The sequence below is a fragment of the Schistocerca piceifrons genome, chromosome 2, assembly GCF_021461385.2.
Source record: "Schistocerca piceifrons isolate TAMUIC-IGC-003096 chromosome 2, iqSchPice1.1, whole genome shotgun sequence".
Taxonomy (NCBI): Eukaryota; Metazoa; Arthropoda; class Insecta; order Orthoptera; family Acrididae; genus Schistocerca; species Schistocerca piceifrons.
The window spans coordinates 866,905,671-866,918,398 of NC_060139.1; the positions used below are offsets into that span (position 1 = coordinate 866,905,671).

Here is a 12,728-nt window from a genome sequence, read left to right on the forward strand (position 1 = left end):
TATTCTCTCGCTCGCTATGCGCAAACTAGTGGTCCTTCGGAAAATAATGAACAGGATCTTTATGTACGAAATTTAAAGTAGTCAAATTTTGTACTGGGATATAGTTTTCGAATTATTCCAGTTAAACGTACAAAAGTGAGCCTCAAACGTGTTTTACTCGAATAAATCGATAACTGTCGCCTCCAATAGAAATTTATTCTAGTACAAAATTTAACTGCATTACATTGTGTGGTTTTTGAAGGTGCTGTGTGTTGCGTAAAACCAATAGGTAGGAGCTGCCGAATCACCCTGAATACAGTCTAAGAGTTGATTATTTGTAACTCAGTTGTTCAGAAAACAGCTTTCATCCCAGAAACGTTGTGATATAAAAAAATTCTCCAGTGTAACGAATCTCCATCAAATTCAGAGGCTAAAAATGAAATGTACCTTAACACTGATTCCAATGAAACAGTACCTAAAACAACATCATCAGGAAACAGGTACAGGTACAGGTCCTACAGCCAAAAATAGGAGAAGTAAAAATCGCTGCCGTATTATTTTACTGTTAGGTGACGACTACGAAGTTCCTTCAGCATGCAAAGTGGAGCTCCTCCAAGTGCTCCGTTTCCTCAGAGCTGGGAGTAATATAGTATTTATGACGTCCATTTGTGTGTGTTACATCTTGAGCCACGCTGTAAGCTTAGACGGGATTCAGCCTGTTTTCCACTGAGGAGTTGCTTACAAAGTCGCTCTCCCTCCCCAACCGCCACAGCGTAAGTGGGTCGCCTTAGTCAGGTGACAAGCGGTGCCGAACCGCGTTAATGCCAGGGGGGCGTAACCTGCTTTGTCGGGTCTGCGGAACAAACAAGCGCGTTTGTCACGCGCTGCGAGCGCCGCCAATGGCGGAAGGCAAACACTTTATCTTGCCGTGGCCATCCCCTCCACTCGCGCGCGACCACGTGGCGCGGCCGCCTCCTCCGACCCCGCCTCGCGTGCTCCCCCCTCTCGGGGACGAGTCCTTTTCCCCCTCCTCGCGGCCGCGCGGCGCTTTATTCCCTTTTCGCAAACGCGGCGGGCGCCGATCCTTTAGCATAATCGGCGGTGGGGTGAGGCGGCGCGGGCGCAGGCCCCGCCCCGTCGGCGCTCGGCGCATGCGCGGGGCGGGCGCCATGCTCGCGGGCCGCCGCCGGTACCGCCGCGGCGCAGTCGGCATTCGCTCCGCGCCCGCTACTCAGCTTGCAGCGTCCGCTGCCCGCTGCTGTCCGCCGCATCGCCGGCGCGTCTTCTGCCTCCACGGACCGGCCCGGCTTCGCTCCGGGCACAGCCGCAGGGGTGGATACTCCGCCGATAGACCCGTCGCACGCGAGGTCCGCTGCATACTACGGCTCCAAGGTACCGAACTCAAACCGCCGTTAGCACTTTTTGCCTTTTATATACAGTGCAAAAGTTTTAACATGAGGCCGTGAGCACCGAAATATTTTTTTAATGATACACGGGAGCGAAATAAAATGTATGTTCAATCTTGTGGAACTTTAATAGATAATACTAAACGCTCAATTGCTATAGTGCTTCCCATTTTAAGTTTAACTTATTGTTTTTCACCAGACACATTTCGCTTTTATTTACAAAGCAGTGGTCATTCTGGTAATATAGCATAACGTTACATAATATGTTCCTAAATTTGCTATTTATTCTTTATAAACAGTTTTCATTACAAATTTTGTGTAAAACATGAAAAACAGTTTGTAATCAACAAACAGCAAGTGTAGAAACATCTTCTTCTTTTTTACTTCTTTTTCTTGTGTCTTTGTCCCGCTTCGGAGCTGGGTCTGCATGGTTATTAACATGTGTGGTTTGTTTCATCCAAGGCATGGCCAGATTCCCTTCCTGTCGCCACCCAGTTACCCCTCCCCACCACTCTCCCTCCCCCAGGAGGAATATGTGTGCCTAGTGTTGTAAAACTACCGTAGGCTACCGTCGACTATCATGAATAAGCGTGACTACGGTAGTTCTCCTAGTACCGTTGGTCAGTTAATATCGCAACTCCGTTACCTGTGCGTTAGGCGTGTTGCATACCTATGGGGCGCTCCCTCATTTAGATCGCCTTATTTGCGTAAGCAATTAGCGCCTTACTACATTCCCTTAGAAACCAGAAGCTGTGGAGCGTCTATAAATATTGTAATGGCTTATAAAAGGCCATGTAACCTATAGAATATTTTTGTTCTACATAGTTATCCCCCTCTCTGTTATTTAAAAAGAAGCTGTATTTATAGCAAAACTGAAATTTTCAGTGTTTAGTTCAGTTTCTATTAGTCATTTGCTGATGTTTAGTTTGGAATAGAGGGGTGTTGTAGTAAAATAAAAGACACAGATTTATCATATAGCGCTAGAAAAAGCAAATTTCCTAAGAAAAAGTAAAATTTAAAAGAAGTGCAGAACAAAAACATAACAAACATCGTAGCAATACTTCGTTTAGTTTATATAAAACATGTTTCTGTTACTCATAAACAACTTTCGTACTTACTAATAATAACAGGAAGCTTGCCTTTGACCAATTCAAAACAACAAAAACAATTACACAGACAACTATATGTTTCTGCACGTGAATTGTACTTACTTCCATCAAAAGTAACTGCTTTGATTCCATAAAAGTGCGCAAGTTACGAAATCAACTAATTGTTGTTACTTATGGAATTGTAATGACGTAAACTACACAAAGAACTAACACTGAGTGATGTGCGGTTCTCATTATGTGCAAAACAAACGAATAAAAAACAAAGCTAAGTCGTCAGATCCCAGTTTCTCTCACAAATTCAGTTACTTTCTTTCCCTACCAATGCTACTAATAATACTGGTAATCCTACCATTTACTACGTCATTGGTGTACTGTACCAAAACCACCAAAAAGTAGTTTTGACAGACCGGAACTCTGTGTATCTCAACTGTCTGCGAGTAAAATCATACATTTGAAAGTGAGCGAAAGTTTTCCAAACTTCTGCGAATCGTATAAGTGAAGTGAGACTTCGGTATCCGCCCGTTATTCGCCTAGTTATGTCTGGGGAAATCACCTGAAAAACCACATCCATACTAGCTGACGCACCTCCGCGTCCCGGAAGCGTTGCACTAACACTCACGGCTAACCGGGCGGGTAAATGCAGAGATATATTTATTTCCAAAATGACCACTGGAGATTCTTTCTAAATTGGCTGACAGCGAAACGCGTCTATGGAAAAACTCTTATTTTCAGTAACCGTAAGACGCGAAAACAGTAATAACTAGTATTTAAAAGTAGCTGTGGAAGATGGCCACGCAAACAAACACAACAAGAAATATTTCGACACACAGTTCGCCGACTTCGACACACGCATCATCAAATAAGAAAACCAGGTGAAGTGTCTTGACAATAGCAGTGTCCGAAGACAAATGGTAACATTCTTTACTAGATTTCACTCTAACTCTAAAAAAGCCGTAAATGTGGACATCAGTTAGGTTACTATAAACAGTACCTGTATTTGTTCGACTGAGGAGCGAGCTCTTTTCATGTTTGAACGATTCTGGTTTTGCGTTAAAAGAAGAAAAACAATGCATGAAATTGCGTAGTTATTATTTTGTCATGATCTAAGTATTTTGCCATTTTAAGCGATTTTTCGTGTGAAGTGTTTTTCATGACAGCAACCGCCGGCTCCTTAGTAGAAACTGTGCTTTTGTATTTTATACCCTCCATTGTACTGAAAAAAAGCCTGTTTAAGCTTCTGCCGTTACGAGCATCGCTTCTTTCACATCTGAATAATCAACAGTAGCGAATTGAGGTCACTGAAATACCATTGCGTGTTACAAAATTTCGTGTTGAGCGATGCATACGAAAAAACTGTACTTTCGATATCTTCTAATTTTTACACTCTCAGTCTATTTAAACACACAACAGAACTCGAAAAGATTTAAACTTCAATTTCACTGTTGGCGATACACAATTCAGCGACATCGACTCATCCAACCATCAATTTGAAAACTGACTGGCGTGTTTGGGCAATGCCAGTGCCCTAAGAAGAGCGGTAACGTAGCACCAGTAGCAACCATTACTACCTTTCTTCGGTCTAACGAATAAAAATAAGAAGAAATCATTAAGTAATGGTGACGTCACTGCGGCAGAAATCCGTTGTATCTGTTCGTCCGAGAAGCGACGTCGTGTTAGAAGGAAAAGAACAAGTATGAACTTACGCAGTATTTTGCATTGATCGCAGTAACATTTCGCGTTAACCTGTTCTCCGCGTCGGAAGTTTATCTCTATATCTGTTTTCCTACTTTGTACTGTCTCTTAAACTATACATAGACTGTGTAAACGCGCATTTAGCTTCTTTTACTTCCGAATAAGCCAAAGTGGCGAACCCTTTCGATCGTTTTCATTATGATTCGTAATGTCACGTATATCACCTCTACTGCTACGAGCTCAAATAAGTGTTTTACATTTTACGCATTTTTTTCACAGATTGCTTGGAGCTGATTTAGAGCTCGTAACTTTTAGCGATATCATCTTCTGTAGTGAAGGACGAGGAAACACAAACAAGACGTGGCTTCTGCCGCTGGTGCCAGTCTCATTAAAATCATTTTGGGTTACTACCGAGTCATTTCAAATAGTATTTAAAATGCTAAAATAAACAACGTTTCGGCCGTGTTGCAGTTGCCTTGCTCACGGCATAGACTGAGCCAGGGAGTGGTTCTTCAGTACATCCTTGTTTCTAACGGTACCATAAATCCAATAAATTTCACGTGGTTTTATGACTCCGTTAGAAATGCAATGTATTGAAGCGCACACTCTCCAGCTATATTAATCTATATTCTGAAGATAGACCGCTGCAGTACGGCCGAAACGTTGTAGTATTTCATCATTTCAGGTATTTTATAAAATAACGCGTCAGTACACGTAGTACTATTTTAATGAAACCGATAGTAAATTTGTTAAGATGGTCATTTTTTCCAAATAATTGTTGAACACCTGTTATGTGGTTTTGTGTTGTAAGCAAATTATTTTCTTTTTTTATTCCTGTCTTAAGCATTTTTTCTTGTCTTAATGTTCTGCAATTGTAGCTCAAGACAAAAAAAATTACGCTTCTAATTTTTTGTCTGATTAGTGTTATAAAATTGATGTATAGCAATTGCGCCTGTTTTGTGATTGATTCAGTACCACGTTAATAGAAGAGTTGATTTATATTTATAATCACGCTGTTCCGAGTAGTCATTCCATCATTTTATCAGTCAGTGATGTAGTACCTCCGTTCAGAGGTTGAGAACAGCCGGCGAGATCGCTTCCATACTGTTAAAACAAAAACCGATTTTGTAAGAATGTGACATAACTTGACAGTAAACATAACATCGATCACAAACTGAATAAGTACGTGGAACAATCTGGAGCATTAAGTACGAAAATGGAAACAAGAATGAAATTTTATAAAGTGTTGGGATTTACTGCATGGCTAGGAGACATGGATTACGAGTGACTACCTTAGTAACATGTGGGAATCGGACATGAGATCGCTGAAATTCCTCAAAGTACAAAATAATTTTAGAAACTGTGAAATGCGGAGTAGACTTGGTATTTTTAAACAGAAGATAGCATCAACGAAGATAAATAAAGATGGCTGCCACGCCTGAACAGACTGCAACAAGGAAGAAGTCCAAACGAAGTTTCATCACACAGTCCGAATGGAATATTAAGCAACACTGGCCACAACTTCTATTATGACCACAACAGGCGAATCGTGTGCTCCTTGAAAGAATAAAAAGAGTAGATACAGTCTGTGCTGCTGTGGATTTGTATGGTTTCAGTTTGTATAGTCCAGCAGTCTGTCTTTGATCAGCTGCGGGTAACCTTCCGAAGAACGTGAATGTGCAAATCGCAAGCGCATTCACGAATAGATGACACACGTAAAATGTAAACCTTTCCCCCCACAAACAATTACACTATAGCACAGATACGAAGAAAGGATCACAGAAAGTCTCCGCTGGATTCGGAAGTAATAGAAGCGAAAATGCGTTGTAGAAGCTTAAATAATCTTTTATTTTATAGCGGGAACGCTCAGCATATAATAATTACCGTTACTTTCGACCTTCTTTTCTGTACCATTCTTCCATCTCAAGTTATGCGACGGCTATGTCACAGAAACTGTATACAGGTCAATGCTTTCTGTATTACATTACCACTAGAAGCCTTTCACTATTTAGTAGCGGACTATCGTCACTGGTGTAGTAGATTCCACAGTCCGTTTTCGTGTGCTCCGAGACTAGTGTTGCCACATCAGGCTGGGACCTCGTCGGGTCACTTTGAGAGGGGAGTATAGAAATGAGGTAAAAATTTATTTAATGATATTTTATTTAGAACACAATTGCATAGAACTCGTTGCGGTAGAAGTAGCTGGTACACCATATTTTTCGGAAGATTTCACCATTTCCAGCAAGTTTTTTTTTCACATTTACGTATTTACCGTATAAAACTCCATGCAAGTCAGCTTGAAGTTAAACTGGCACTGTAAGACTGATATCACAGTCCCTGACAGCAATCGATTTCTTTCATCAGTCCACTGGACCAACATCAGAGAAAATACTCTTTCCACAATGGCGTTGTGTGCGGGAATAGAAAACAAGTACTCGCATTATTGTAGACGTTGGTGTTGCGTTCAGTATTTCCGCTTTCCTTAAGAAAGTAAATCCAGCTTTCTTCCACGGAGTATTTAGATTTCTATTCTTCCGAGTCACGCTTAGTTTCTAAAAAGCTCTTTAGATACATATATTCGTGAAAACAATTGTCGCCAGAAATCTTCGCACCATTTTAGTCAGGTTTGTAATAGTGTTTTCAATCATAACCTAATCTGGGGTTTCAGATAGTGTCATACAACCAAATACTTCATATTTATTAAAAGAAATAGTCAATTTCTCTAAGTAATCAAATGCTATGGTACAGATAGCCATTGCCTCTTCCTCAAATTTCGAAATCAGATTAATTTCTTGGTTAGGGTTCTCATTCTTTAATTTGTTAAGATTCATTTTGGTTTTCATTCCACTAAAACTGGCAGTCTTTCTTTCATTCACACCGAACGAGGTGACGCAGTGGTTAGCACACTGGACTCGCATTCGGGAGGACGACGGTTCAATTCCGTGTCCGGCCAACCTGATTTAGGATTTCCCTGATTTCCCTAAATCGCTTCAGGCATATGCCGGCATGGTTCCTTTCAAAGGGAACGACCGACTTCTTTCCCCGTCCTTTCCTAATCCGATGAGACCGATGACCTCACTGTTTGGTCTCTTCCCCCAAAACAATCCAAAAATCTTTCATTCACACATATTTGGGTGTCGATTAATACATTTCTTATTTCAATTATCGAGACTTTATCCTTCTCCACTTATTTTACATTTTTTTTCCCAAACAGACCCAAGATTGACTGTAGAAACATGAAGTGCATTACACTGATCGCACTACCGAAAAACTCTGAAATTATTGTAGGTGGACAGTCTTTGACATCAAAAAATTCTTTTAATATAATCCAGAGCTTAAGAATTTTCTCAGCTGTGGGCACTGACGTCAGCTTTCTTGTTTTTGAGTGAGATAGAAGAGTCTGATGATTGACATCAACGTGTAAGCAGAAATCTTTCAGATTCTCTGTCCTTACCGGAAAAAATTGGAAATTTGTGGTAAGCTCTTACGGGACCAAACTGCAGAGGTCATCGGTCCCTAAGCCTACACGCTACTTAAACTAACTTACACTATGGACAGCACACACACACACCCATGCCAGAGGGAGGACTCGAACCTCCAACGGGGGGAGCCGCACGGACCGTGACAACACGCCCTAGACCGCGCGGGGCTGTCCTTACCGTGCGAATTGAAAAATAATTAAATATTTTCATGACGATTATTTCAGTGTCGACAGTTAAGACTCCAGCAGCGCTTGATATAGTATTATGGAGAATATGGGTAGGCCATCCACTTTCTACTTCATCTTTTTTTCTTTCCGCTGGTCGCGTCGATGTAGCCCTCCGAAATTGGAATTGTCTCCACAAAAAGCCTTGCAGTTCGATACGTCGATGTCCATCCCGTAAAATGAAACTTCTTGAAATTGTTTTATGCATTCGGAAACAAGTGTGCTGCTATAATATTTTAAAAAATCGCTGTAGCTCTAGTCCTGCCTGTGGACTGCTTTGCGGCCACTGTGGAGTAAATATACACTGCGGCATTTAATTTTACGGTAAAGGCCTGATGACGCTTGACACCTTTCTAAGCTGTTGTTAGTCCTGCAGCAGCAGCGAGGAATTCTTCCTAGGTATCTTCTTTTAGCATGAATGCAGAAATAGGCTTTGATGTCGATGCTACCGGGCATGGATGTGTGTGATGTCCTTAGGTTATTTAGGTTTAAGTAGTTCTAAGTTCTATGGGACTGATGACCTGAGATGTTAAGTCCCACAGTGCTCAGAGCCATTTGAACCATTTGTCGATGCTACCGCGAATCTATTTGTGTGATTCTTCGTAGGCCTCACAACTGCCTTTATCTCCGTGAGGTGCAGCTACAAACCTCACACAACGCTTCTTGATGCTTTCTTGACAAAAGATCACTCTTTGTGTAACCATCTGAAAAGTGACACTTTCTCTTTCCACCCTTAGACATTTTGTAAGCTATGATAAGTTTATTAGACGGTAAACAGTCGACATTAACACTTTTGTCATCGAAGTACACGTCACTATACACTTCTCGCCCTATATAGCCGAAGTAAACACTTCAAAACATTGCTAACTTGCACTCGTTGTTGGTATTACATTTAGAAAGGATCGTCTTATCGATTCGTTATTCAAACGCGAACTGCCCGATTCTTCCTCGTGGCTCTGCTTAAATAGTTCCAGCCCCGTACTACTGGAGAAGTGTTGCATTTTCTCGAACGATGGCGCTAGATGTGGAAGGTGCTTGCATCGGCGATGCAACGCCATCTATGAGACGACCTTGTCAACTTAAAATTGTTGACATAAATAAAACCAACTCCGGCTGCACTTACACGTTGTGCTAAGAGATGGCCTTACTTCAGTACGTCAGCCAAGCTCATATCATATTTTACAAAATCGGGACATAATTGGGTCATGTCGGGACAAGAAAGTCCATAACGGCGACGCTCCCGATATATCGGGGCGGATGGCAACCCTGTCCGAGACAGATTTCTGTTCAACGGCGATCATTCTTCTTGCTTTCAATATATAAAAACAACGTGATAAATGTTTTGTATCACAAGAAACTAACGAATTAAACAAAATGTGTACTATATATTATTGAGTCCTTCTTTTAATGTCACTTTTTTGTGCGGTTTCAAAAAAAAACTGTTCAAATGTGTGTGAAATCTTATGGGACTTAACTGCTAAGGTCATCAGTCCCTAAGCTTACACACTACTTTACGTAAATTATCCTAGAGACAAACACACACACACCCATGCCCGAGGGAGGACTCGAACCTCCGCCGCGACCAGCCGCAGAGTCCATTTGTGCGATTTCGATTTGACATAGAACAGGGTAACTGATGTGTAAGTCAGTCTGCCAAATTATCATGTTAAGTAGGTTATAATTCTTTTAATACAGACCACTAATAAACAATGTATAAAACTGGCGACAATGACAGCTGAACCTATCCATCAGATGCAGTGTCAGCGCTTGCTTCCAGCCTAGAACAATTCCTCAGTGGTTACGACATATTCGTTACATTGCGGTTCCAGCATTCCTGGCCGATTTTCACTGAACTCGTTTTATGTCCTTGCATCTACGTTTATTAATGTCCACTAATTCAGTCATATAATTTCGGAGACTAAGTTTACTGTGGTTCGTTGCCTACCAATACCAAGACAGACAGTACTTACGGCGTTAGGAAACATGCCAGCATCTGTCATAGCGTACTTACATATCACTTTCAGATTTATGAACGAGAAATCACAAGCGAAGGCATAAAAATCTCGTCTTGCAACGAAACGCAACAAACTGTATTTTCAGTCTTCTAAAATATTTTGATTTTAATTCAAGCCAGAAATGCTTGTAGTTTTTAATAATTGTAGATCAAATCTTATCATTCATACTCCCGTCACATACAGGTAAATCAGTACGGTTTCATTATACACACTCATTATTCATGAGGGAGCAGACCGGGGCTGTTTACTCGTATAAAAAATGTGTGTGAAATCTTATGGGACTTAACTGCTAAGGTCATCAGTCCCTAAGCTTACACACTACTTAACCTAAATTATCCTAAGGACAAACACACACACCCATGCCCGAGGGAGGACTCGAACCTCCGCCGGGACCAGCCGCACAGACCGCTCGGCTAATCCAGCGCGGCTTTGCGCGTATACTGAGTAGTATGTTTGACTCCTATATTCTTACATATGGCAAATAAATCTCTAAACCTTACGTAGTGGTGTTGTTTATTCCCGTACTAATTTATGTTGTTTGGTAACAGTTACGGGAAATTCACGCCAGAAATTAACTTCTACTGCACACAGGCACGCAGACACGATACAGGAGTTGGCCGATTTCGACCGAAACTACAAAGTGTTCCGAAATTAATATTGGACTGTTCCTCAATTAGTATAACTAAAAACATTCCAGAATCTTCAAAAAATAACTATTTTTTTAGTCAAGTGTACCACGGCTGCTTTGCATTCACTCCTAAAATCTAGCCTGTGCCAATATTCTAACGAATACAACTTACATACCCGCCTTGCTCATTCATATGCTTTTTCCCCTCAAGGCGTGTCAACTATCTGCCCTTGTTGCAATAGAATTTTCAGCCCGCATAATTTTTTAACATTCTTTTGTCTCCTCACGTTTCCAGACTTCCAGTTTTTTACTTTTAGGAATAAAAAAATTACGTGATATGTCATTGTTTAACGCCATCTTCGGTATGTCATATGCTGTAGGCCTATATTGAAGTAGATTCACTGTCTTCGTTTCTTATAGAGCGCACATCATTAGCCACGTAGTGTTCTCTTAAAAGAACATTTCTCCTTTTCAGGTAGCGTTACTCGATAGAGTTACTATGGTTACCATCAAACCGATTGTCTGAATATTAGCACACTTCAATAAGCTCGTCTTCTCCAGTGACAGCAGACCGATGACCTCGTTGTCTGGTCTCCTCCACCAAACAACCCAACCCTCCAGTGACAGCATCGTCGACTGGCTTTAAACCCTCATCTTTCTTTCTTCACTGGGTGGTAGAAGAGAGGGTAACCGTAAATCAACCCTTTTTATTATGGGGTTATCAACACATTTTCAACATTCTTTACGCAACATGGTTATGTTGTAGTGCCGTATGGACTGAGGTTCTATGAAATATGGCGCACACACTCATGCTTTGTGAACAAGTTATGACAAGATCTGCTTCATGAAACAGACTGAAAATTCGGTTGCCCCAGTTTTATATGACCATCATCGGGTCTTCAGTGAAAGCACCGTGGGAACAGATTTTCTGCAACACCAAGTCTCCGGTGCTGAAGTTCCGTAAATATCTAGCTTTTTGAAGCTAGAAGGAAGGTTTCATCTGTTCGCAAAGATTCTTCAAACTAAGCATTGAGTTAAATACACATGGCGCATTGTAGGCTACATTCTTTATTTGCATTGCCTCTTTACGACAGAAAGGTCACAGATCTTAGTAATTGACGGAAAGTCATAGAGTGAAATAAATGTGATACCTGGCGTTCCCCAAGGAAGTGTTACAGGCCCTCTGTTGCTCTTCATCTACACAAATAATGTAGGAGACAATCTGAGCAGCCCTCTTAGATTTTTTACAGGTCACGCTGTCACTTTTCCTTTTAGTAAAATCATCGGAAGATCAGTGCGAATTAGAAAATGATTTAGACATATGTATGGTGCGGAAGGTGCCAGTTGACCTCGAGCAATAAAAAGTGTGAGCCTCCACAAAAGTACCAAAAAGAATCCGCTAAATTTCAGTAATAATACAAATTGGAAGGTTGTCGATTCTACTAAATACCTAAGGATTATAGTTACGAACAACTTAGACTGGAACCACCACACAGAAAATGCTGTGGGGAAGGCGAACCATAGGCTGCATTTTATTGGTAAAACTCTTAAAACATGCAATAAATCTACTAGATAGGATGCCTAAACTACGCTTCTCTGTTCTCCGCTAGGGTAATGCTGCGCAGTATGGGATCCTTACGAGATAGGACCGACGGAGGACATCGGACCATTCGAAGAAGTTCGGCTAGGTTTGTGCTATCGTGAACATGAATATGATACGCGAGGTCGGGTAGCAATCATCATAACAAAACAGTTTTTCATTGCAGCGAGATCTTTTCCCCGAATGCGAAAATGCGTCCTGTATAGGGAAAAATGACCATCATAAGAGAAATCGGAGCTACCACGCAAAGATTTACGTGTCCATTTTTCCCACGTGCTGTTCGAGAGTGGAACGGGCGAGAAATAGTGTGAAAGTGTTCCTGCGAAACTTGTGCCAAGAATTGGGTGTGGATTGCAGAGTAGTCATGTCGATGATGTACACTAGGATTGAGAATTTGGGATACTTAGAAGCTATTGGTCGTGCTCGGGGCAGTTTTTATTGCTCGAAGTTTAATATTGTCATTTAAATATATTTTTATATACAAATAAGGAAAAGGAATTAAAATTCGGGGAGAAGAAACAAAATTGTTCGATGTTTGCCGATAATATTGAAATTTTATCAGAAACGGCAAAGGACTTGGAAGATCAGTTGAA

The 12,728-nt window shown here is 41.2% G+C and overlaps 1 protein-coding gene across 1 annotated transcript in view; it reads left to right on the plus strand.

Annotated features, from left to right (window-relative positions):
• Positions 1 to 1,279: 1,279 nt before the first annotated feature.
• LOC124775943 (paired mesoderm homeobox protein 2B-like) overlaps positions 1,280 to 12,728 on the plus strand; it is a 302,111-nt gene continuing 290,662 nt past the window's right edge. The window contains exon 1 of the mRNA XM_047250787.1: positions 1,280 to 1,371. The gene's annotated coding sequence lies outside the window, so the exon portion shown is untranslated. The remainder of the gene's footprint in view (positions 1,372 to 12,728) is intronic.